Source organism: Otolemur garnettii, unplaced genomic scaffold (genome assembly GCF_000181295.1).
Source record: "Otolemur garnettii isolate 467f Iridium unplaced genomic scaffold, OtoGar3 scaffold00141, whole genome shotgun sequence".
NCBI lineage: Eukaryota > Metazoa > Chordata > Mammalia > Primates > Galagidae > Otolemur > Otolemur garnettii.
In genome coordinates, this window is record NW_003852536.1 from 3,807,791 (window position 1) to 3,830,147 (window position 22,357).

The 22,357-nt window shown below is 35.0% G+C and overlaps 1 protein-coding gene and 1 non-coding gene across 2 annotated transcripts in view; one reads left to right on the forward strand and one right to left on the reverse strand.

Annotated features, from left to right (window-relative positions):
- The window catches only part of AKT3 (AKT serine/threonine kinase 3), a 279,485-nt gene that overhangs the window by 52,865 nt on the left and 204,263 nt on the right, over positions 1-22,357 (forward strand). The window lies entirely within an intron of this gene.
- LOC111728150 lies at positions 19,122-19,223 on the reverse strand. Its single transcript, XR_002775534.1, has one exon. It is a non-coding gene; the product is annotated as a U6 spliceosomal RNA (small nuclear RNA).

The window sequence follows — 22,357 nt, forward strand, 5'->3', positions numbered from 1 at the left end:
AAAAAAAAAAAAAAAAGAACTTGTGACAAAAAAGTGGTAGTTGCTCCTTAAAATAGCAATAAAATGTAAAATACAAGTTTGGATATATAAATATAAAGACAATATGATGGTTTTGTGTTTTTTCCTTTATGTACATTTTATTAATAATTTATATGGCGTAGCTGTCATGCCATCTGTACTAGGATTTTATCAAAATTCACACAGTGACTCTGTGAAGAGTTGACAGTTTGGGAAACATAGAGCAAATAGTATATCCCAAAGTAGATCTTTCTTAGGTAAGAGTATCTAAGATATATCATTAAATTGTGGTTTGGGGCCTTTCTTTTTTGTTTTAATAACAGAATTTTCAACTCAGTAATAAATAACTGTTTTAATTGTGATACACAGGTAGACATGCTTCTAGAACCACAGAAGTCAAACTTGAAAGAAAAAATACAATTATAGAGAGACGATCTCTAGTTAATGTGAAAATAAAGTAATCATCAAATGACAACCATTTTTATTTAGGAGAAAAATGATTTGTGCCTAAGATCAACTTTATTGTAATATGTGTTATGTAAACTCCAAGTGGCGATTTTACACAACAGAATTAGTTACAGCAATGGTATAAACGAAGGAAAAAAGATAGTAAATCATAGTCATGAAAGGAATGGAGCCTGAAAATATGGAGAAGTCCGAGGTGGCTATTTATGGCAGGTGTTTATATTTCACGGTGTAAATAAACTTAAATTGATATATTCATTTACTAATGAGTTTGTGGATTTTCTGTGCATTTATGTAGTGACTGTTCTGTTAAATGAGACTAATCATAAGTAATAGTATGAAGTGGGAGAAGATTGTCTCTAGACCCTCCTGTGGCCTTCTTTCCTTCTCATGCACTAGTCTCTGCTTTATCACTATTAAGAGATCTCTAGTACCTTTTGGCTTTGGCGGTAGGGTATCTTTATTTATGTATTTACTTATTTTACAAAGCAGGGCTGGAGAACAGCGTGGAAATCTTGGCCACAGGCAATCCTCCTGCCTCTCAAGAGTGTTGGGATTACAGGTTCGTGAGCCTTGATAAATTATCTTTAAAAGATAGACTCACTTATGTATTGGTGGATTATTTTACATTTAATTGGGAATTTTGAAAATTAAAACAGAGTTTCCTCATGGTAAGACTTCAGATATTGACATCTGTTGGGAGAGATGTTTTCAGAGAATTTTTTTGAGTCTGCCCCTTAAATCACAACCTGTTGCCAGGTAGGAAGGGAGTTAACATTGTTATAGACCTGGTAGATGCCCATGTCTGGTTATCTGTGCTAGGCCTTTTATCTCCACAGTATCATTTGATTCTTACTGTGAGCTTGTGAGAGTGATTGTTCTTGGTTACATTTTATAAGTGATGAACTAAAAGGCACAGAGAGAGAAAGTGATCTTCCTAGAGAGATCACAGTGGAGACATCTTCAAATCAGGAGGTTCAGACTCCAGAGCCTCTGCCTTTATCACTAAGTATTTCATAGTCATCTTATTCTTTTGTTTTACTCATACTTGGTGATCATGACAGTATCTTTATTTACCCTCAAGAGTTTCTCCACACGTCTCCAGGGAGATGATTCTGTGGTTCCTTTGGCAATTATCACATTAGATCATGCTGCTTGTTGATTAGTCTTACGTGAACCTTTTCTTGTGTTTTTGGCTGGAGAATAGAAATACCTTTTTAGCAGAGATGACTGACAACTACATTATTCAGTTCTTAAATATATTGGGTTAGTTTCTTGCGTGTGAGTTTTTTTATTTTTATAAAGAGATTAGCTAAGTCTGAAGTTTGTGCTTAAGAAGAAGAGAGTATTGGTGAGTTATGTGTGAACTGTAATGTTTGAGAATTATCACAGCAAGAATTAACAAATTTCTTGTTATTGACACTTTTGAACAGATGTATTCAGTATTACAAACAGTTTGAAAATATTCATTCAATAAAGACATATAAAGAGCTTACCACATGCCAGAGTTTTGTTAGATTCTGCTCTGAATACAACACAGAAAACACTTGGTCTCTGCCCTCAATGAGGCAATAGTTTAGAAGGCAGACAAATTCAATGAGACGACAGTTTAGAAGGGAGACAAATGAGGTAACTGTCAGAATATTCTATACTAATTGTAGTCATAGAGGTGTGTAGAAGGAAGAGCGAGGGTCCCAGGAAAGGACTAAGTTAACTGTGCTTGGAGAACTTAGGGAAAGTCAGGAGAGGTGATAATTTAAACTGAAACTTAGATTTTTTTTGACTAGAAGAAAATTCGGAATCTGCTTTATATATTGCATGCACAGCCCTTGCCCATACAGCCATGCAGTTATTAAGCCTGAACAGTTAGCCTCTTCCCTCTTCTCTGAAATTTACAATTAATCCTGTATCATTTCCCCATTTCCCATCCTCTCCCCAGTAAATCATTTAGGAGGCCTCTCTGATAGCCTCTCATTTGTTTTCTGTTTACCTTTGTTTTTCTGCTTGCCAGTTACAAAGTCTCTCTGGTTCGGGGAAGCAGAGGGTGTTCTTGGACACCCTTACTAGTGAGGGAAGGCTCCCCATTGTGGTGGGAGATTTGGAAGAGAACAGGGTACTACATCTAGGTGCCTGGTTGCTTTATCACTCTTACTGTAACAAAAGTGGTTGTCTTTTATTTAGAATAATCTGAAAACTGAAAGTGTGACTAGCTATGTTCTTGAGCTCAAAATGAAATTAAAAAACAGTTTTCTGGAGAGAAACATTATATTCTGTGGTGTATTATCTTCTGGCCTGTTTTGGTTGTGAGGCTTTTTGGTGAGTTACGAAGGATTCCTCTATGATTCAGCTTTCACATACATGCCTAGCTCTGTTTTCTCATATTCATGCAGGTTCTCACAGACAGGCACATTGGCAGATGTTAAAGCAATTAGTGTGACTTGAAAAGCAAGCAGCATGGTATTATGGCAAGAGCCTGCATTGGAATTAGGAGACATGAATTCTGGTCCTACCTCAGCTTATAATTAGTTTGTTTTCTCTTTGAGCTAATCAATTAACCTCAGTTAGGCCTCAGTTTTTCTGATTATTAAATAATGAGATAGAGTAATGCTCCCTAAAGTATTTCTGAACGCAAACATTCTATCATTTTATTGTGGACAGAGTTGACTATTCAATGAACAAATCTTTATCAAGTGCTTCCACATTTCAGGTCCTGTGCTGGGTACAGTTGAAAAGAGACATAGATGGCCAGGTACAGTGGCTCATGTCTGTAATCCTAGCGCTTTGGGAGGCTGAGATGGCAGAATTGTTTGAGGCCAGGAGTTTGAGACCAGCTTGGACAACATGGCAAGACCCTGTCTCTGTTAAAAAAAGATAAATAAAATTAGCTGAGTAGGGTGGTGAGCACCTATATTGTCTTAGCTACTCAGGAGACTGAGGTGGGGGGATCACTTGAGTCTAGGAGTTTGGAGGTTATAGTGAACTGTGATCACACCATTGCAGTCCAATCTGGATAGTAGAGGAACAGAAAATAATGGAATATAGAATTAAGAGTCCAGAAATAAAACCATACATGTGTGACTTATTCATTTTGGACAAGGATGACAAAGCCATTCAATGGAAAGAATAGTCTTTTCAACAACTGATGATGCAACAAGTGGATTTTCATATGCAAAAAATGATTTGGATCCTTGTTTCATATTATGTATAAAAATTAATGCAAAGTGTATCAGAGACCTGAATAGAAGATCTAAAACTATAAAATTTGGAAGAGAACATAGGGTAAGTCTTCGTGACTTTCAATTAGATAATGGTTTATTAAAGAGACACCAAAAGCACAGGTAATCAATGAAAAATAAAGTGTACCTTGTCAGATTTTAAAACTTTGGTGTCATAGAATACCATCAAGAAAATGAAAAGAATACCCCCAGCATGGGAGAAAATATTTGCAAATCATGTATCTCGTAAGGCTGTAGTTTTCAGAATATATTGAGAATTCTTACAACTCAACAATGAAAAGACAGCTAGATCGCCCCGTTTAAAAGTGGGCAGAAGATCTTGAACAGTCATTTCTCCAAAGAAGATACCCAAACAGCTGGTAACACATGAAAAGATGTTTAACATCATTAGCCATCAGAGACATGCAAATCAAAATCATGAGAGGTGCTAGTTTACACCCCCTAGAACGACTATAATCAAAAAGATAATACAAAGTTCCAGTTAGGATACAGAGAAATTGGGATCTTCACGTACTGCTAGTGGGATTGGTTAGGATACAGAGAAATTGAGATCTTCACGTACTGCTAGTTAAATGGTATAACTGCTTTAGAAAACAGTTTGACAGTTCCTCGAAAACTTAAACATGGAGTTAGAGGACTTATTACACACCTAGGTTTGTATTCCAGAGAATCAAATCTTACCTTTATACAAGACATGTATGTGAATGCTCATCATAACACTATTCATGATAGCCCCTCAGAAATCAAATGTCCAATAAACTGTTCAGGGGACAAGCAAATTAGGGCATATTCATAAAACGGAGGACTATTTAGCCAGAAAAGGAACGAAATACGGACACATGATGCTGTAACATGTAACCTTGAAAATCCTGTGTCAAGTGAAGAAGGCCACGTAGCGTACGGTTTCCTTTATGTGAAATGTCTAAAATAGGCAAATCCATAGGGACAGAAAGTGGCTTAGTAGGTCCTAGGGGTGGAGAGGAGGAGGGAATGGAAAATGACTTCTTGTGAGTTCAGTGTTTCTTTTTAGGGTGATGAAAAGTTAGTGGTTAATATACCAAAAATCTTGTGACTATACCAAAAACCATGGCCTATACTTTCAAATGGTGGTTTTTATGGTATATGAATTACATCTCAAATTAAAAAAGACATGACTGTTAGCAGTGGAAATGAGGAAACGTAGATGATGTATTAGTTAAAAATGAAAAGCTTAAAGTGAATTTTAGCTGTAACAAGTAGAAGCTCCTACTTCTGTCATTAAGTAAGATCGCTAAAGACCTTTTGCCTTAAGTAATTTAATTATCTATCCCTTGGAGAATCAAAGCAATATAATAAAACTTATTGTGAAAAAAATATATAGCCCCGCTTCTGAGGAAAATAGGGCATTTATTTCTCATTATTTTATTATAAATATTTTAAAATTTTAGTGTGTGGCTTTTTATAATTTAAAATTTTCATGAAACCAGAGCTAGAACATAGAATCAGTTTATACTGGATATTTTCTCCCATTCTCTTTGATTTTATATTTTATAAACCAATGTATAACCTTTCGTCTTATAGAAGAAACTTGACTATTTTCACAGCCAGGGGTTAATTTCAGAACCCTGTAAGCAAATAAAGTAAATAATTATTATAAATTAGGAAAATCCAAATACTTCTGTTAGCTATTAGGTTATAAAACATTTTATTAAGAAGAAAATTGGAAAATGCATGGACGTGGAATAGTCTAATAATCAACACTCATGTTATTGTCACCAGCTTCAAAAATTTTCAACTTACTTTGTAAGGTCAGTCTTACTGTATTTTATTTATGTACCCACCAACTTCTTTATGCCCCAGATCATTCTGAAGCAAGTCTCAGACATTGTATTGTTTCATGTATGTTCTACTTCTCTCTGAAGGACAATATTCTTTTTAAAAATACATATTTTGGGGTTTTAACTTGGAAATTTTTTTCTTATGGTAAAAATACTATTCAAAAAGATATTAATGGAAAAAAGTCATTTTGTTATTCATTTATATAATTTTATTTGCTTATATAACCATTTCTTCTAATAAATATTAGTCATGTTTCTAAAAACCAAATTGATATTATGAGAATATGGCTCATATATTAGTTTTTATGTTCATCTTGGTGATTATTTATGATTAACTGCGACTTAGGCTGGATGAAACTTTTCTCTACAGCCAGTAATTATCTCTTTTTACCTATTCAGTATGTGTCTGTCATTTAATATTATTGATTACCTACTTTTAAATGAAACGTGCATCTCCCTTGACTTCCTGATGTTTGGATTTCACATAAATATGTTTGCAAATTCACATAATTCACAAGAAGCGAGACCATCTTCTTTTTGATTAATACGAATTTCCCTTTGGTCTTCCCCTACTGACAAATCACTAGGCTGGAAATATTCATATTTCCTACTTCCTTCAATCCCCTATGTACATGATAATATCTTCTACTGTTAATGATTCCCTCTAAATACATGTTATTTGTACTTTCATTATTATCTATTCTAAGCATTATCTTCTTGTTGGAAACTTTTCCTCACTCCTTCTAGGTTGGCTAAGTGTACTTTACTGTGATTCTTTAAACCCCATATGCTTTCCATAGTCAAAGTGATGTATTTACATGTCTTTCCTTCATTATTGTACAGTTGAAGCTCTTGAGCGGCTGAAGTAGGGTTATAGTGTGTAAGACATGGTGATACTTGTTAAGTGTTAATTGAATTAAACTACTAATCTCTTTACTTGTATTATTGTGATATCTACCCAAGGTCTTGCTTTTCCCTTGAAGGGCATTCTATATAAAGTAATCTTTTTTTTTTTTTTCTTTATTTGAGAGAGAGTCTCACTTTGTTACCCTGGGTAGCATGCCATGGCATCCACAGCTCACAGCAGCCTCAAACTCATGTGCTCAAAGTGATTCTCTTGCCTCAGCCTCCCCACTAGTAGCTGGGACTCCAGGTGCCCACCCACAATGCCTGGCTATTTTTTAGAGATGGGGTCTCACTCTGACTTAGGTTGGTCTGGAACCTGTGAGCTCAGGCAATGCAACTGCCTCAGCCTCCCAGAGTTTACTGGCATGAGCCACTGTACCCTGCCCTATATAAAGTCATCTTCACCCTTTGAGAACCTAATGAAGACAATGGAGTTACCATCAGAGTACCCTGTACATTTCCATCATAAAACTAATTGCAATTTAAAATTATTATTATTATTTAATTTTTTAAATTTTGGTTTCTCCTCCTAGAATATGTCCTCTATGGTAGTAGCCTGACCACAGTAGGACCTTGAAACATATTTATTGAATTTGAATGGGTACTGCCCCATCAGTGAGTACTCCCCTCATCAGGTGAGAGCAGTGCACATGTACATAATACAGATAATTTCACAGTTGTTACAAACCTTAGATTTTGAGTCTGCTCTACTGCTATCAGACTAATCTTTTTAAAAACAGTATTTTTATTAATGAGAAGTACAGTTAAACTTCTGTACTAGATTTATGATAGGTTTTGGGAATACAAAGATAAGTAAGGATGTCATTCCTGCTTTTTTATGGAATTCAGAAGTGAAGAAGAAATGCTTAAGCTTCTTTGAACAGGGCAAGAAAAACTTCCCAGAGACATCAGATATTTTTAAGGTTCTTTTTAGGTATAAGATTATATAATTCACAGGTGCCATTTCTTAGCAGTAGGTAAAAACCTGGGAAGCTGCGAAGAGAGGACGATAGCTATCAGCAGAGTATTTTTGGCTGTTCTGAGACTGCCCTCATTCTGATTAATTTGAATGTTTCCTTCAGCTTGAGTAATAACTTTGGAATTTAAATTCAGTTCCTTACTAGATAATTATTTTTAGATCATCCAGTATTTTGTTAGCTGAGATAACTGAAAAGAGAATTCAGTAATATTCGACATGGCTTTATGAGGCCAGTACAAGCTTTGTTTACAGTTTGATTTTTGTTTGGTTAACAAGGGAATCAGGAGATATTAGAACTTAGCACGAATTAATGTACATAGCTACCATTCAATTAAAAAAAAAAAAGAAAAGAAGAACTTATCACAACTGTCAAACTGCATAACTTATTTATTTATCCTGTTTATTTTCTGTTTCATTACTGCTAGAATATAAGCTCTATAAGAGCAGGATTTTAGTCTGAGTTGTCCACTGTTCAATAAATATTTGTGCAATGAATAATTAGGAAGTCATTGGTACCCTCAGTGGAGTAGTTTAAATAAAATGGTGGAGGTAGAAGTTGGTTTGCTGGTTTACATGATTGGGGATAGCCTGGGGTTGTGATTCAAAGTCAGATAGGAATAGTTTGCCCTTTTTTCCTTTTGAAAAGTTTGGTGATAAAGGGGATATTTATAAAAATTTTCTCCTTAGTCACTTCTGTTTCTTTTTACTGCTTGAAAAGTCTTTTACTGGTAGCTTGAAAAGCCTTTTAAAATTAACATATCCTCTTAGGTTTCTTTTTTAAAATTAAAGTAAGTTTTATAATCATTAAATTCATTACTTCTAAGTCATACAGTCACAACTACTTAGGACTTTTTAGATTTTTAAGAGAGAATCGATTTTAAATGTTTTCTTCTGTAACCTAAGTACAACTGTGAGTGTGCATCTATCAGTAGTTTTAGACCTTAGATTAATTTTACTTTTTAAAAATTACCAAGCAAATATGCATCAAAAGTAATTATATGTATAAATGAATTTACATTATTCAGAAATCTAGAATTAGACATCTGTCTAATGAATGCTGTTCTAAATGTTGCTAAATGATTAATAGTGATTAAAAGGTTAAATATAAGCTGAAGAAAGCTTTGAATTTTGAAATGTTTGCAACAGCTAGTAATCTGACTGATGCAGACGTTTTTGTCAAAGTTGAAAAAGTTAGAGCTAATTAATTTCTTGGGAGACATATGATGAAATTGTAGGTGTGATAACATATTTGAGTAACATATGGTAGTTATGGGGCACCTTTCTAATGACTGAGCAGCCAGTTAAATATAGACTTTTTTGGTTTCTTTTCTTTCATTACCATTCTTTGTTATTGTGTATTTTTAAACCAATTTTTGTTTTCTAGAGGTCAGTATTAGGATTTAACAATTAATATTTAAAATGCTAATATGAATATGTATTTTCTTCTAAATTGGCATGAATTTTAGTAAAAGTTGTCTTAAGAATAGAGCTATTCCCCCCCACATACATGTGTATTATATTTATTTGATTAAATAAATCAAATGGGAATTATACTCTCAGTACAGTTTCACTCAGATTACCCTTAAATGCAGACCTAAAAAATGTTAACTTTGTTATACAACACAAATGTAATTTTCTTTGATAAGGATTTGTTATTTGTATTTTGGCTAATATTCTTCCAGTCTCTTTTCCTTTATAGAGTTACAGTCTAAGTTTCTGAATATTCTTTGGTAATGATAACAAACTAAAAAAGGAATTAAAATTTTTTATGCCCCCTTCTTTTATTAAAATAGTATTTACCTCTTTGGTAGAGGAAATTTTGAAATAAGAATTTTGAAAGTAGAGGTATAAAGTAGTGACTTCTGGCTTCTGTTTTCATTTTTTAAAAATTAGATTTTTACCAAAATTTACATGATTATAATCTGATGTATAAGTCTAAAATTTTCTGTGTATCATTTAAAAATATCCACAGTGAACAAGAGTTGAGGGTGAAAATGTTTGCGTTATGCTGCAGAGCCAGCCACTGGAGGGTGTTCGTGTGAACTGCTGTTAGTCTCTATGTTCTGCTGATTAGATTGATGCAATGGGACAGTGAGTGGTGTGCGTTTGTAAGTCTTCTGAAATTAAAGCAAAGCAGAAGTAGTATTTGTATATGAAATTGAAACCAATGGGAAAGGAGTATAATTTTAAGCCTTAAAGGACAGATATATAAATCCTAGAATTAGTAAGCAAATAACTAACATAACTTTGATTTCTACTCTGATACTAGTGGGAATATTATTGTATTTTTTAATACACTTAAACAATTTTGAGTGCAGTAATGAGGTTCTGACAAGCCTAGAAAGGTCCTAAATTAATTTCCTGTGACTTCTTTTATATTACTATAATTATTTTCCTTTAAATTTGAATATCCTATGAAGAATTTTGATATGCATATCTTTTCTAAGAATGCTTCCTTATTTTAAATCTGATGTAAACTTTCCCTTGTCTATTAACATACTTTTAGCAAATAAAGAAGAAAATCAATGAGGGCCTGATAAATGCTGTTTGTTTTTGGTGGGCTTTGAACTCAAGCCTTAGGGTAAATAGTTAAGGTGAACGGTCAGTAGAGCAGTAGCTTCTCAGTCATCTAATAAGATTTGTAAAATTTGGATCATGTGTAATTATCTATTACATAATAGATAATTTTAAACATAGCAGTTTTAAACTCTCAGTTTTAAACATAGCAGGACTCATGGAACTAGAGCTTACCAGTTTAAAAAATGACCTTGGGGTTTATTCTGAGGCTACAGACTTAAATTTTTAATTGATAAAGTTGTTCTAATGATTACAATCTTTGGAAACAAAAATCTTACTGAATAGGCTTCTTATTCACTTTTTAAAAATGTACAGAAGTTTCAATAGAGTAAAATGATAATTTAGAAATTGACTAGTTTTAGTTCATTATCAACAGTAATAAACTTTAAATTGCATCATTTTTTCTTTATTAGAATAATAAGCCATACAGTTCTGTGTGGCTAGTAGGCAATATTGAATGAAGATGGAAAGATAATTTTTCATTCAGTGGGAAGAGTTGAGAATTTGATTTGATTTCATAGTTGAGTAATTATACTTAAAAATACCATTTTTTTGCTTTCATAAGTTGTTAAAATATTTTCTACTCAGATAAGTCTGTCTTTATGTCATAAATAAGTAAATGACAGATATCAGATCTATAAGCCAACATTAAAATTCACTATAATATGCTTGGCCCCAATCCTGAAAGCTATGGTTCATTCTACAGTAGAAATGATTCTGGAACAGTATGTAAATGATTTTGGAAATTTAGAAGATTTACATTTTAAATACAGTGTCAATAGTCTGTACCTTGCCACATATAATGTCCATTGCCAGATGTGCCGAGGTCATTGTTTTAGGCATTTCCATATTATTTATTTTTTGAAATTAGTATAACTTGATGGGACTTAAGATTGAAAGGAAGGGTTTGAAAGTATGTTAATAGTCTTATTAATAGTATGGAAAACAGTCCATTTTGTGGAGCATGATGCACTCTGTCACATAGAAACAGTTTTTTGGATGCTGTTATAGCCATCTGTAGAGGGTGGATCATTGATTATACATCATCCAGATAAAAAAGATAATTTTGACATTATTCCTCCTTCTCTAAATACCTTCTTTAAAATGTTGTATTAGCTTGATCAGATCATTATAAAGGACTTTCAAAGAGAGCAATTAATAAATGTATTATATAGTAATTTATTATCTGTGATTTTCTATTGACATAAAAAATTTTAAGAACAGATAATCAGCAATCTAGCCTGAGAATAAATGATTATTTTTCCCCTCTAGTAATGAAAGATTAATTTTAATAAAAACATTTTTAGTCCATCCATTTTACATGATTTAGTCTGTAAATAACATGCCAAAATTTCTCACTCATAATTACTACGATGATATTAAACTTATTCTTCAGAAATTTGGTGAGGAGGATAATTTTGTACATTTATAGTTATTAGGTTTCTCAACCAAAGTCTGTCATTTTGACTTGTAGAAATTCTTATAGCATCATAATTTCTTACAAGCTGCTGAATGAATTTGGATTAGTGACAGTACAAAGATTACAGGATAGAGGAACCAAAATCCTGTGCATTTTTACTGCAACAACAAAATCCTTATGTTTTTTAAAATGCATACATCTTATTTTTTTTAAGCATATTCATGTTTTCTTTAATTTACCTGGTATTTTTCCCCAGCTAACATTTATTCCTTACTATATAGCAGACATAGTGCTGTGTACTTTGCATACAGTTGTCATATAAAGGTAAGGTATCTTATCCTATACAGTGTTTGTTGTTTTGTGACTGGCCTATTTCTCTTGCCATCATGTTTTTAAGGCTTACCTGTGTTGTAGCATGTGTCAGAATTTTCTTTTTAAGGCTATATGATGTTGTATGTGTATCACTACATTTAGCTTTTCTGTTCATCTGTTGATGTCTTTTAGTTTTTATTTGGATGAAAATGGGTTTATTTTGCCCATATTTTCAAAGGAGATTTTTATTGAGTAGGAGAGTTTTGGGTTGTTTTTTTGTTAGTTTGTTTTTTTGTTTTTAACTCAACTGAATATGCCATTCCTGTCTTTGAACTTCTGTAACTACTGAAATGTTAGCTGGTAGTGTAACTGTTATGTCTTGGAAGGTAATCTCTTTTTATCTCTGGATGCTTGTAAGATCTTTCTTTGTTTTTTGCATAGGCAGAGGTTTCTTTATATTTATTCTGGCTCAGTATTGATTAGCTATCTTGAATGTATAGAGTAATGTCTTTCAAATTAAAAATTCTTTGCCATTAACCCTTCCAGTAAGTCCTCTTACCTTTGTTCTCTCTGATCTTCTATGATGACAGTTACAAACTTGAAAAATCTTCTGTGTGTGTATTCTGTGTATTTTACACTATCTTTATAAAGTCTTCATCCTTTTCCTTTTTTGTGTGTGTGCTTTGTTCTGGTACTTTCTTCTGACAGTCTCCCAGTTCACTATTTATTTTTTGTGTTTAATATGATATTAAATTTGTCCATTGAATTCTTGGTTTTGGTCATTATGTTTGTCAGTTCTCAAATTTCTGTTTCTTTTTCATATTAGCTATGCCACTTGTGTAGTTTTATATTTCACTGATGAAAATTTCAAGTTTGACTTCTGTTTTCATAAACATAGAATAAACACAGTTCTTTGATTCATGCTGTATGTCTAATACTTCTCAGTATCTGAAATTCCTATAGGTCTGTTTCTATAATTTGTTGTTTCTGTTGGTTCTTGCTTCTGGCATCTTGGCTCAGCAGGTGCTATTATAAGTACTGTTGATTGTTGTTATTTATGGTAGCTGTGTCACATAAAGTGGCCATAAATACTGAACTATTGCTTCTAGGAGAAATATAATATTAGATTCCTTCAAGATTCTGGTCACAATATTTTCATCAAGTGATCAGTACATAATCTTGTCTCACATGTGTTTTTACTTAAAGACAACTTATTTAATAAATATTATTATTCTTTTTACAGGTAGAGTATTATTCTTTCACCCATGTTGGAGTACAGTGTTGTAGTCATAGCACAGCAGTTTCAAACTACTGGGCTCAAGTGATCTTCTACCTCAGCCTCCCAATTAGCAAGGACTTTGGTTTGGCACCAACCGTGACTCAGCTAATTTTGTTTGTTCTAGAGACAGGGTCTTGTTATGTTGCCCAGGCTGGTCTTGAACTCTTAGCCTGAAGTAATCCTCCTGCCTTGGCCTCCTAAAGTGCTGGGATTACAGATGTGAGCCACCATACCCAGCCTAAATAAATATTATTGATTCATTAACACTGAACTCATGGCTAGCAGCATGATATCTTATGCCTGAATGAACCTTATTTAAAAACACGTATTTAGGTCGTGTGTGGTGGCTTACACCTATAATCCTAGCACTCTAAGAGGCCGAGATAGATGGATTCCTTAAGCTCAGGAGTTCCAGCTCAGTCTGAGCAAGAGTGACACCCCGGTTCTATTAAAAATAAATAGAAAAAATAGCTGGGCATTGTGGCAGGCACCTGTAGTCCCAGCTACTTGGGAGGCTGAAGCAAGAGGATTGCTCAAGCCCAAGAGTTTGCGGTTGCTGTGAGCTGTGACACCATGGCACTCTAGCCAGAGTGACAGAGTAAAACTCTGTCTCAAAAAAATGTATATATATTTTGTAAAATAAAAACACGTATTTTTTCAGTAAGGCATGTTGCATGTTATAGCCTTCTTGTGCTCAGGAACACAACATCTACACTTGTGGGCCATTTTAATAGTGAAATCACCAGCAACAAGAACAAAAATGTGAAAAATAGGGTGACATTAAATATCTCAGTGAAAGGCCATTGTGGAAAGCAGGCGAGCTGAAGCACGAAGGCTGAGCGGAAGCTTATTCAGCCTCATCTGAGAACGTCAGGTGCCAGGTGATTCGAATTCTTGCAGTTCTGCCCATGTCTGCAAATGACCACAAGCACCCACGGTATTGATTTTTGGTTACAAATAATTTTTAGTGAACAGATGAATTTGCAAATACAGAATCTGTGAAAAATGTGAATTGAATATGTATACTGAACATGGTATTTGGAAATTATTTGTAGAAATATGAAGCCTGAATAAAGTTATCTTCTCCTGAAGGGATTTTCTTTTATATCTGCCAGATCTTTGGAGGATTGGCAATCCAGGAGTACCCTAATTTAAGTTTTAAGTCTGAGGTTTCCTGGTCCGCTCAGATGACATAAACCTAAGCTTCAGGTCTGTTTTTTATTTAGTTTTTGGATTTAGTTATTTTCTGGTTCCTCATTAACATTAGAGACTAGCCCTCTGTGACTCCAGCTTATGGTGAGCATTGGTTTATCAGAGATCCATTTTTAATCGTTTTTAATGAAGTATCCATCTGAATTTCTAATCTGACATTTGTTCGAGAAGTAGAACCTTTTTCCCTTCTTAATTTTAATCCCTTCTATCTTCTCATGATTTTCATACTATTATCTCCTTTCTTTCCTTCTTTTTTCCCCTTTAATTTTTGAAGCATTTACTGTAATTTGTTATGAAGCAAAAGAACTATTCTCAGTAAAGTACATTTCTTAGACTTACAGTAAGATGTGGCCTTTAGATTACTTTAGTAATATGAGAAATAAATTCACTGATTTTTTTTTTTAAAGGAAACCTGAGACCAACGCCTTGAACTTTTTAGGTTTTTTTTTTTTTTCCTAATTCATAAAGTTATTCATCAGCCTTCATATTATTTTGGAAAGGTATAGAATAAAACATGATTTCTTCATTTAGGTTTCACTTGATTTTTTATTGTATTTCATAATATGGGACTGGCTATCATGGAGAAGTTGAATTTGTGGTGGACATTATCCTCTTTTCTGGTCAGATCTGTCCGTATCCCCTTTTATTCTGTTTTCTAGGTGGCCGCCCCAGTCATCCTATTAACAAGTTAAGTTAGATGATTTGGCTTTTTTGCTTAGAAACCTATAGCTTCCCATTTCATTTCATAGAAGCCAGAATCCTTTTTTGGATCTTAAGGCTATAGATGATCTAGCTTCTCATGCCCTCTCTGACCCGATTTTCTACTAGTCCCTCCCCATTCTTAATGCTCACTTAAGTCAGTGATTTTTAACTGGTATGCTGTGGCATACTGGTGTGCCACAAAAATTTTTAAAGATCATTAATTATTTTTGAAAGAAGTTAAGGGCACAGTGAGTATATTCTTTTTTGTTTTTTTAAATTCTTTTTTCAGATCAACATAGTTTAAGTGTGCCACTGAAGTTTAACTAAGGTTTGAGTGTGCTGTGAGATTAAAAAGGGTTGAACCCTGCTCTAATCATTTCAGTTTTTTTGTCTTCCTGGAGCATGTCATGCATTTTCCCATCTTACAACCTTGGTGTTCTCTATGTCAGGGAAGCTCTTCCCTCCGGATACCTGCATGTAGCTTCCTTATGTCATTTTAATTTTTTTTTCCTTTTTTGAGGCTGTCGCCCTGGGTAGAGTGCCGCGGCATTACAGTTCACAGCAACCTCCAACTCTTGGGCTTAAGCTTAATTTTTCTTAAATGTTGCCTTCTCAATGAGACTTCCCTTGATTTCTTATCTAAAACATTCTGATAAAAATATAAATTCCATGAAAGTAGTGATTTTTTAAGGTTTAATAAGTATATTTTATTTAAATAAATCCTCCAGTAGGAAATGGAGAATTCATTGCCTTTACTTAGAAGAAGGTTGTATAAACGGTTATCTCATAAATTTATATTTGCAGCTCACCAACATTTCCTTACTGGAAACATCAGTGTTTCCACATCCCAGTTCCTGTTGGATTTTGCACTTTATAAATTCTCAAAATTCTGTATCTCTTTAGCTTGCTTTTCTGTTGATTCCGTCAAGGCTTTATTAATGGTTTGCTTCGTAGCACCACTTCCATCTTCATAAATTTTCTTTAGCATATTCATCAGTCCTTCACTAGGATCTGTTTCAGTGTCATAGGAAGCCTTTACTTTTTTCTTTGCACTGGTGTTTTTTTTTTTTTTTTGGAGACAGTAGCATCATAGCTCACAGCAACCTCAAATTCTTGGGCTCAAACAGTCCTCCTGCCTCAGCTTCCTGGGTGTCTGGGACTATAGGCTAGTTTTCCTGTTTTTAGTTGGAGATGGGGGTCTCAGTCTTGCTCAGGCTGGTCTCAAACTCCTGAGCTCATGGTATCCACCTGCCTCGGCTTCCCATAGTGCTGAGATTTTAGGTGTGAGCCACTGCGCTTGGCCTACTTTGCAGTATTTTTCAACCCGAGTTAGTCCTATGGTGAGTTTTCTGCTTTTTTCCTACATGAGATAAGAACTGTATTAGTTTTGACTTCTTTTTTTTTTTTTTTGAACCGCCTTCCACAGAGATGGGTGGTAAGAGATTGTTCACAATCATGGAATAACTCTTCCCATTCCGATTCTCAACCAAGAGATCAAACAAACTTTCTGCGAAATGCACCTGCACATTTTCAGTGGGAACTTGATGAGTGCCAGGTAAGGTAATGTAGATTTTCACAAAGTCAGTCAGATGAGTTTGTGTCCTAGACTTGGCAAGTGGGATTCTTTTTAAATTTCTATGTACCTTAATATGTCTTTCATCATTCTTTGACCATCTCCTGTCTCTTGCACAATGAGATATTCTAGGCAATATCCCTGCCCCAGCCCTGGAATCAGTTATTTTCCAGGGAATCATGATTCTATTTTTCAGGGAATCCTTCGTTGTGTAGAGAATGATATTTAGAACCCAAAATCTGGGTACTAATTGTGTTTCTTGTATTGAGTGTCATTGTTCTCAGGTCCTTTCATTAAAAAGCATTAGGAAATACATGGGTGTATGCACACATTTACAACACTTATATTCATTTTCACATCTGTATATTGAAAACTGGATTTGCACTGATATCTCTACTCCTAACACCAAAGGTTCATTCTCACTTCACCCTTTCTATCTTTGTAACTTCCAGTGAGAAAGTGGGGTCCAGTCATATGCAATAGTATGTATATGGAGAGTGGTCCTCTAACCAGTCTTTCAGTCATGTTGGCCACTACTCTTTGTGGTCACTTCCTTGATTGGACTTGACTCCTTCGTCTAGCTGCCCCATACAGTGCCTGCAGATTCCAAACTCCTATGGCCATGTCTAATGACGTGAGGAGGAAAAGAAGGGCCTTTACCTTTTAAATGTGTATGTTAGGGTTCTTTAGCCTTATGCTTCAAGCTTATAGGTGAAAATGCCTTATAATAAGGGGTTCTTTTAGTGTTGTAGTAACTGTCCATCTTTGATGATGTGGTGAGTCATAGACTTTTATTCTGGTCTTTATGAATATGTTTTGCTGTGTTCTGAGTTTACCTAATAACAAAAAGCAAAGCTTGTTACTAATATAATAAAATTGTGCTATTTGAGAAAATAATTATGGAGAATACTGAAGAGTTTCCTTTGTAATTCAATTTATATTTCTGTTAACACAAAGAGCATGATTAATGAGAAGTTCATTTAGCTAATAGGTTTTCTCTCTTATTAGCTAATCTTCGATATACTAATTATTGGGGCATTTTCAGAGATATACCTTTAACCCTTAGTTTCTGGTGTTTCAGGTGGGTTTACAAGTGGGACAAAGGCAGGCATGAAGCAAGAAGGTGCCGTATGAGAAGAATTAAAAGGATCTTGAATGATGTATTCATTTATTAACTTAACAAGTATTTATTAATTAGTTCGTACATATTAAGCTGCTCTGTAGGGAGATTGTCAGTCATGCTCTCATGGAATAGAGTTTCTTAACCCTAGCCTTTTTGAGTCCAATAATTCTTTGTCATTAGAGGCTGTCCTTTCGCAGCATCCCTGGCTTCTAGTTATTAGATGATGGAAGCCTCCACTTCTTTATCCCCATTAGCAGTAACCATAAACGTCTCCATTTATCATTAGATGTCCACTGGGAGTGGGGAGCAGAATCACCACTCCTCATTGAGTGCCGCTGCACATAGTAAAATCAGATGCAGATACAGACATTCAACAACTTCTTCACTAATTATTAAGTATGATAATTGCTAATTTTGAAAAGTACAGAGAGCCATGAGACTGTAGCCAAGAAAATAATGTTTCCATAATGAATTTGGAGTTTGGTTGAACACATCAAAATTCTTACTCAGGATATAGTAGGTACCTGATGTGAGCAAAGAAACTTAAGACATGGTCTGACACTTTAAGGATAACTGATTATATAACACAGCATCCAAACCAGTACCCTTTTGATAATGAAAGAGTGTAGTATACTATTAATAACTAATATGGGACCCCAGACAGAAATGAGGCAAATCCACCCTAAGACTTTCATAATCTACTTGTTTGCTTCCATTGTCTACTCAGGTAATAAGACCAATATATGAAACACATGTAGAATAATTCAAGAAAACATGAAAATTAAATGTTAGACTGTGTCACATTATTAGTGTAAGAGTTTATTGTTATTTATTCATCTTGACTTTATTAGAGGGCTTTGTGGAAGAAGATGGCCTATAGCTCTTCAACATAGTTCTGTGGGTTTTCCATAAAATGTGTCAATTTTCCTGTTCTGTTTCTTAACCACCTATATCCCATTGAAGAGTTTAAACTTGATGTAACAAACAATAGAGAATCACTGGAGAATCTTGATGAAGACCATACCATATTGAAATGGTTACATCTTCTGGAAGTAACTGTTTATATCTACCCCAGCCTTGATACTACCAATGCTGGATTATGAAAGAACAATATTATGCAGCTTATCAAAAGAAAATTTCTTTTAACCAAACACATATGAGTCTTATCAAAACCTCATTTTCTAGGATCATTCGTATATGTGAGTAGATATTGTTGTAAATTTCTCTTGCAATTTTTAGGGTCAATTATGAAGTTACCAGGAGATTTTGAGAATCTGTATGTTTAGGAATGAAGAAGAAATTCTAGGAAAGTAAAAAAGCTTAGTGCTAGTCCTCTTAAAAGAGGCGCCTTATGCATCCAAATACTTTCCTTATAGTCTGTCTTTTTTAAATGTTGCTTTTAATTTCATATACTACTTAAGCTCCCATAATTATAAATTTATTTAAGCTAGTAGTCATGCTATTTAAAAATTTTAATTAATTTTACTTATTTATTTGTTTATTACAATATGGACTGCTTCACCAATTTGTGTGTCATCCCTGTGTAGGGGCCATACTTCTCTGTATCATTCCAATTTTAGTGTATGTGCTGCAGAAGCAAGTACTTTTAATTTTAAATAAAAGATTTCGATACATCCTTTTTTTTTTGAGACAGAGTCTCACTTTGTTGCCTTTGGTAGAGTGCTATGGCATCATAGCTCACAGCAATCTCAAACTCTTGGGCTCAAGTGATTTTCTTGCTTCAGCCTCCTGACTAGCTGAGACTATAGGTGCCTGCCACAACGCCTGGTTATGTTTAGAGGTGGGATCTTGCTCTGGGTCAGGCTGGTCTCAAACTTGTGACCTCAGGTGGTCCACTTGCCTCGGCCTTCCCGAGTGCTAGTATTACAGGCATGAGCCACTGTGCCTGGACTGGATATATCCTTTTACTTATACTTTTGAAACAGATTACATTCTTATTTTCTGCTGACATCAGGTGATGGTGGGAGGAGGATCTTAAATTTTGAAATATGGGACATGTGGGGAGATCAAGGCACATCAAGATGGTATAACACAATGGAAGATGCAAGAAGACCTTAAAACTGTTAGAAATTACAAAAGAAGTATGTACTGGGAAAGGAGGTAGGAATTACACCAGCGTTCCCTTTGCCTATTTCAAATACCTGCTTAGAGCTCTCTGGTGGTCTGGTGGTTAGGGTTTGGTGTTCAGATACCTACTTAGGGCCAGTTTTGTGCCTGGAAAGAGGGACGAAAACTTTAACTTCCTTTCACCTAACCCTTCCATTCCAGGGGCCTAGAGTAAGAGCTGGTTTAGCCAGTACTAACTAGTACTGTTTAATTGAGTTAATAGACCTTTGTGATGACATCCTCAAATATAACTATTTATAGCATTATTCTCTTGAACAAAGCATTCAAAGTACCTGAAAAGTGTTATTGAAAAATTTAAAGTCTTTTTGAAAATTAAAATGAAAAGTTGACAATACCAAATCTAAGACTTGTGTAAAATGGAATTTGTCAAGTGATTAAGCCATAAAAAGGAGTAATTGTTTTATCTATTTTAGGGAAAAATTAATTTATACAAACCTATTATTATGTGAAATTTAGGTAATGAACATGGGCAGTACATAATTTCCGTAACATTTATAGCATCAACCACAAAAAAGGCTGAATTAGTGTCATCAAATACAAAGAATGTTCATTTCAGAATTAGAGCTGTTCGGAAAGCACTGCTCATGGTTACTATAATTCAACATTTCTAGACTATTTAAAATTGCTGTGCCATATCCGTTTAATAGATATACCTTTCAGATACCTATATGCTTGATTTTGGATAGGAATCATATTTTTTCTATTTTTCATTATTGAGTTTTTTTTTTTTCTTAGTTAAAAATGTTTTTTCATTGGTGGCGCCTGTGGCTCAAAGGAGTAGGACGCTGGCCCCATATGTTGGAGGTGGCAGGTTCAAACCCAGCCCCGGCCAAAAAACTGCAATAAAAAAGAAATAAGGGGAATGAAAAATGTTTTTTTCCATCCAATAATTTATGTTAAATAATAAAACAAGAGGCCTCCCAACCTGCACTGTAGACAGCATTAACCCAGCTCACCAGCTGACTGTGATTGGCGACCCAGAATTCTGTAGTTTCCCCACCTTTCCCTAGACGTAGTAGAGTTTTGGTTAGATGAGGTATCAATGCTAGTAGCAAATTGGCTAACATGGTTTTAGTTAGCTGGAGGCTCCAGACCTGAAATTCCTGGAAGTCGTCCAATCTTCTGATGCCCCATACCTAAGAATTGAGGTTCGAATCGCTGCATCATGCTTTTCTCTCTTCTTCACTCCCCTGTGCCCCTGTGGACTGGGTCCTTGTGGGTGAACATCAGGGAAGTTAGGATTGTGGAAATAGAGTTAGACCGATTGTACGAAAGGTGGTGTGATCAGTGTCAGGTATGCAGGAGAATGGGAGAGGACACGAGCCTCCAAAAAGAACACACTATACTTTCATGAGACAGCTTGGCATGAACATTAAAGGACTTCAGGAAAAGTTCCACAAGGGCCCGGCTGGGGGCCTGAGAAGGCTTGGGAAGCCATTTTAGGACAACACGTGCAGCTGACTCAATGAGCAAATAAGATTAGTTCTTAAGGGTGCGAGAGAAGAGGATTCAGCTTTGTTCCTCCCAGCTCCTGAAGATGAGTAAGGCATCAACTAATCTGCCCGCAGGAAACAAAGGATTAACTGGGTGGCACCTAGCTCCAAGTCCATGCTCCCCTTTCCTTTGTTTTCTGTAATCTTATTTGTGATTGATAAGTATCTTAAGAAGTAAAAGTAATAGAAATAGCGAAAGGGTTATTGGGTGAGTAATCCAGAATTAGGGCAGGAGAAACTGCAAAGATGATGTCTGTTGTTGCTGCAAACACCCATTAACTGATCAAATTAATAAAAAAACCAAGTGCATCTGGAGCTTGAGGTCCTCACTGTGTCTCCCACAAAGGGCATTGACCTCCGGGCCCACTCTATAAATTCTACTGTTTCTATTGTCTTTATTTTTCTCATTCCCTCGTCACTGCTGAGCACTGGGGACACTCATGGGTCATGTGGGGGATGGCTCCCTGCGGGTCCTGCTTCAGCCCTTTCACTCATGTGTAAGGCCTGTTCCTCTAGACAAAGGTCCATTCAAGAATAAATGTTTCTGCCTCTCCATTTTGCATTTCTGAATCTGAGTCTCCATGTACCTCCCAGATCAAAGTGGGAGGCACACTCCCCCTACAGCAGTGGACAGGAGTCACTAGGACCTCATGGCAGAGTTTCTTGACCCTCTCTTCCCTAGACTAATGAGGAAAAAGAAAACAAAATAAGGACAAAGAATTGATCATTTTCAAAGAAGATCCCTTCCCCACCAAAATTTTACATATGTGAAAATTAGATACAATTGCATTTCTTATAGGATTACTCATTAAAACTCCCTTAATACTAAATCCAAATCAGAGAGTTTGGCAAAAATGGGTACTTCATTTATCATTGCCTTGGACATGCTTTAAAGAGTCTGTCACAGCTGGTCGACAAATAGATTTTTGCACACACTAAAACCTGTATTGTGGCAAATGTCTTAATATTATAGTTCTTCAATAGATGCTTAAAATGTTTTTTCATGATTCTGTGCTGATAACTTTCTAGAATTTCTTCCCTTTCATACTCCTTTTTTAAAAGAAGCATTTAAAAAATTGGTATAAATTACTGTTTTG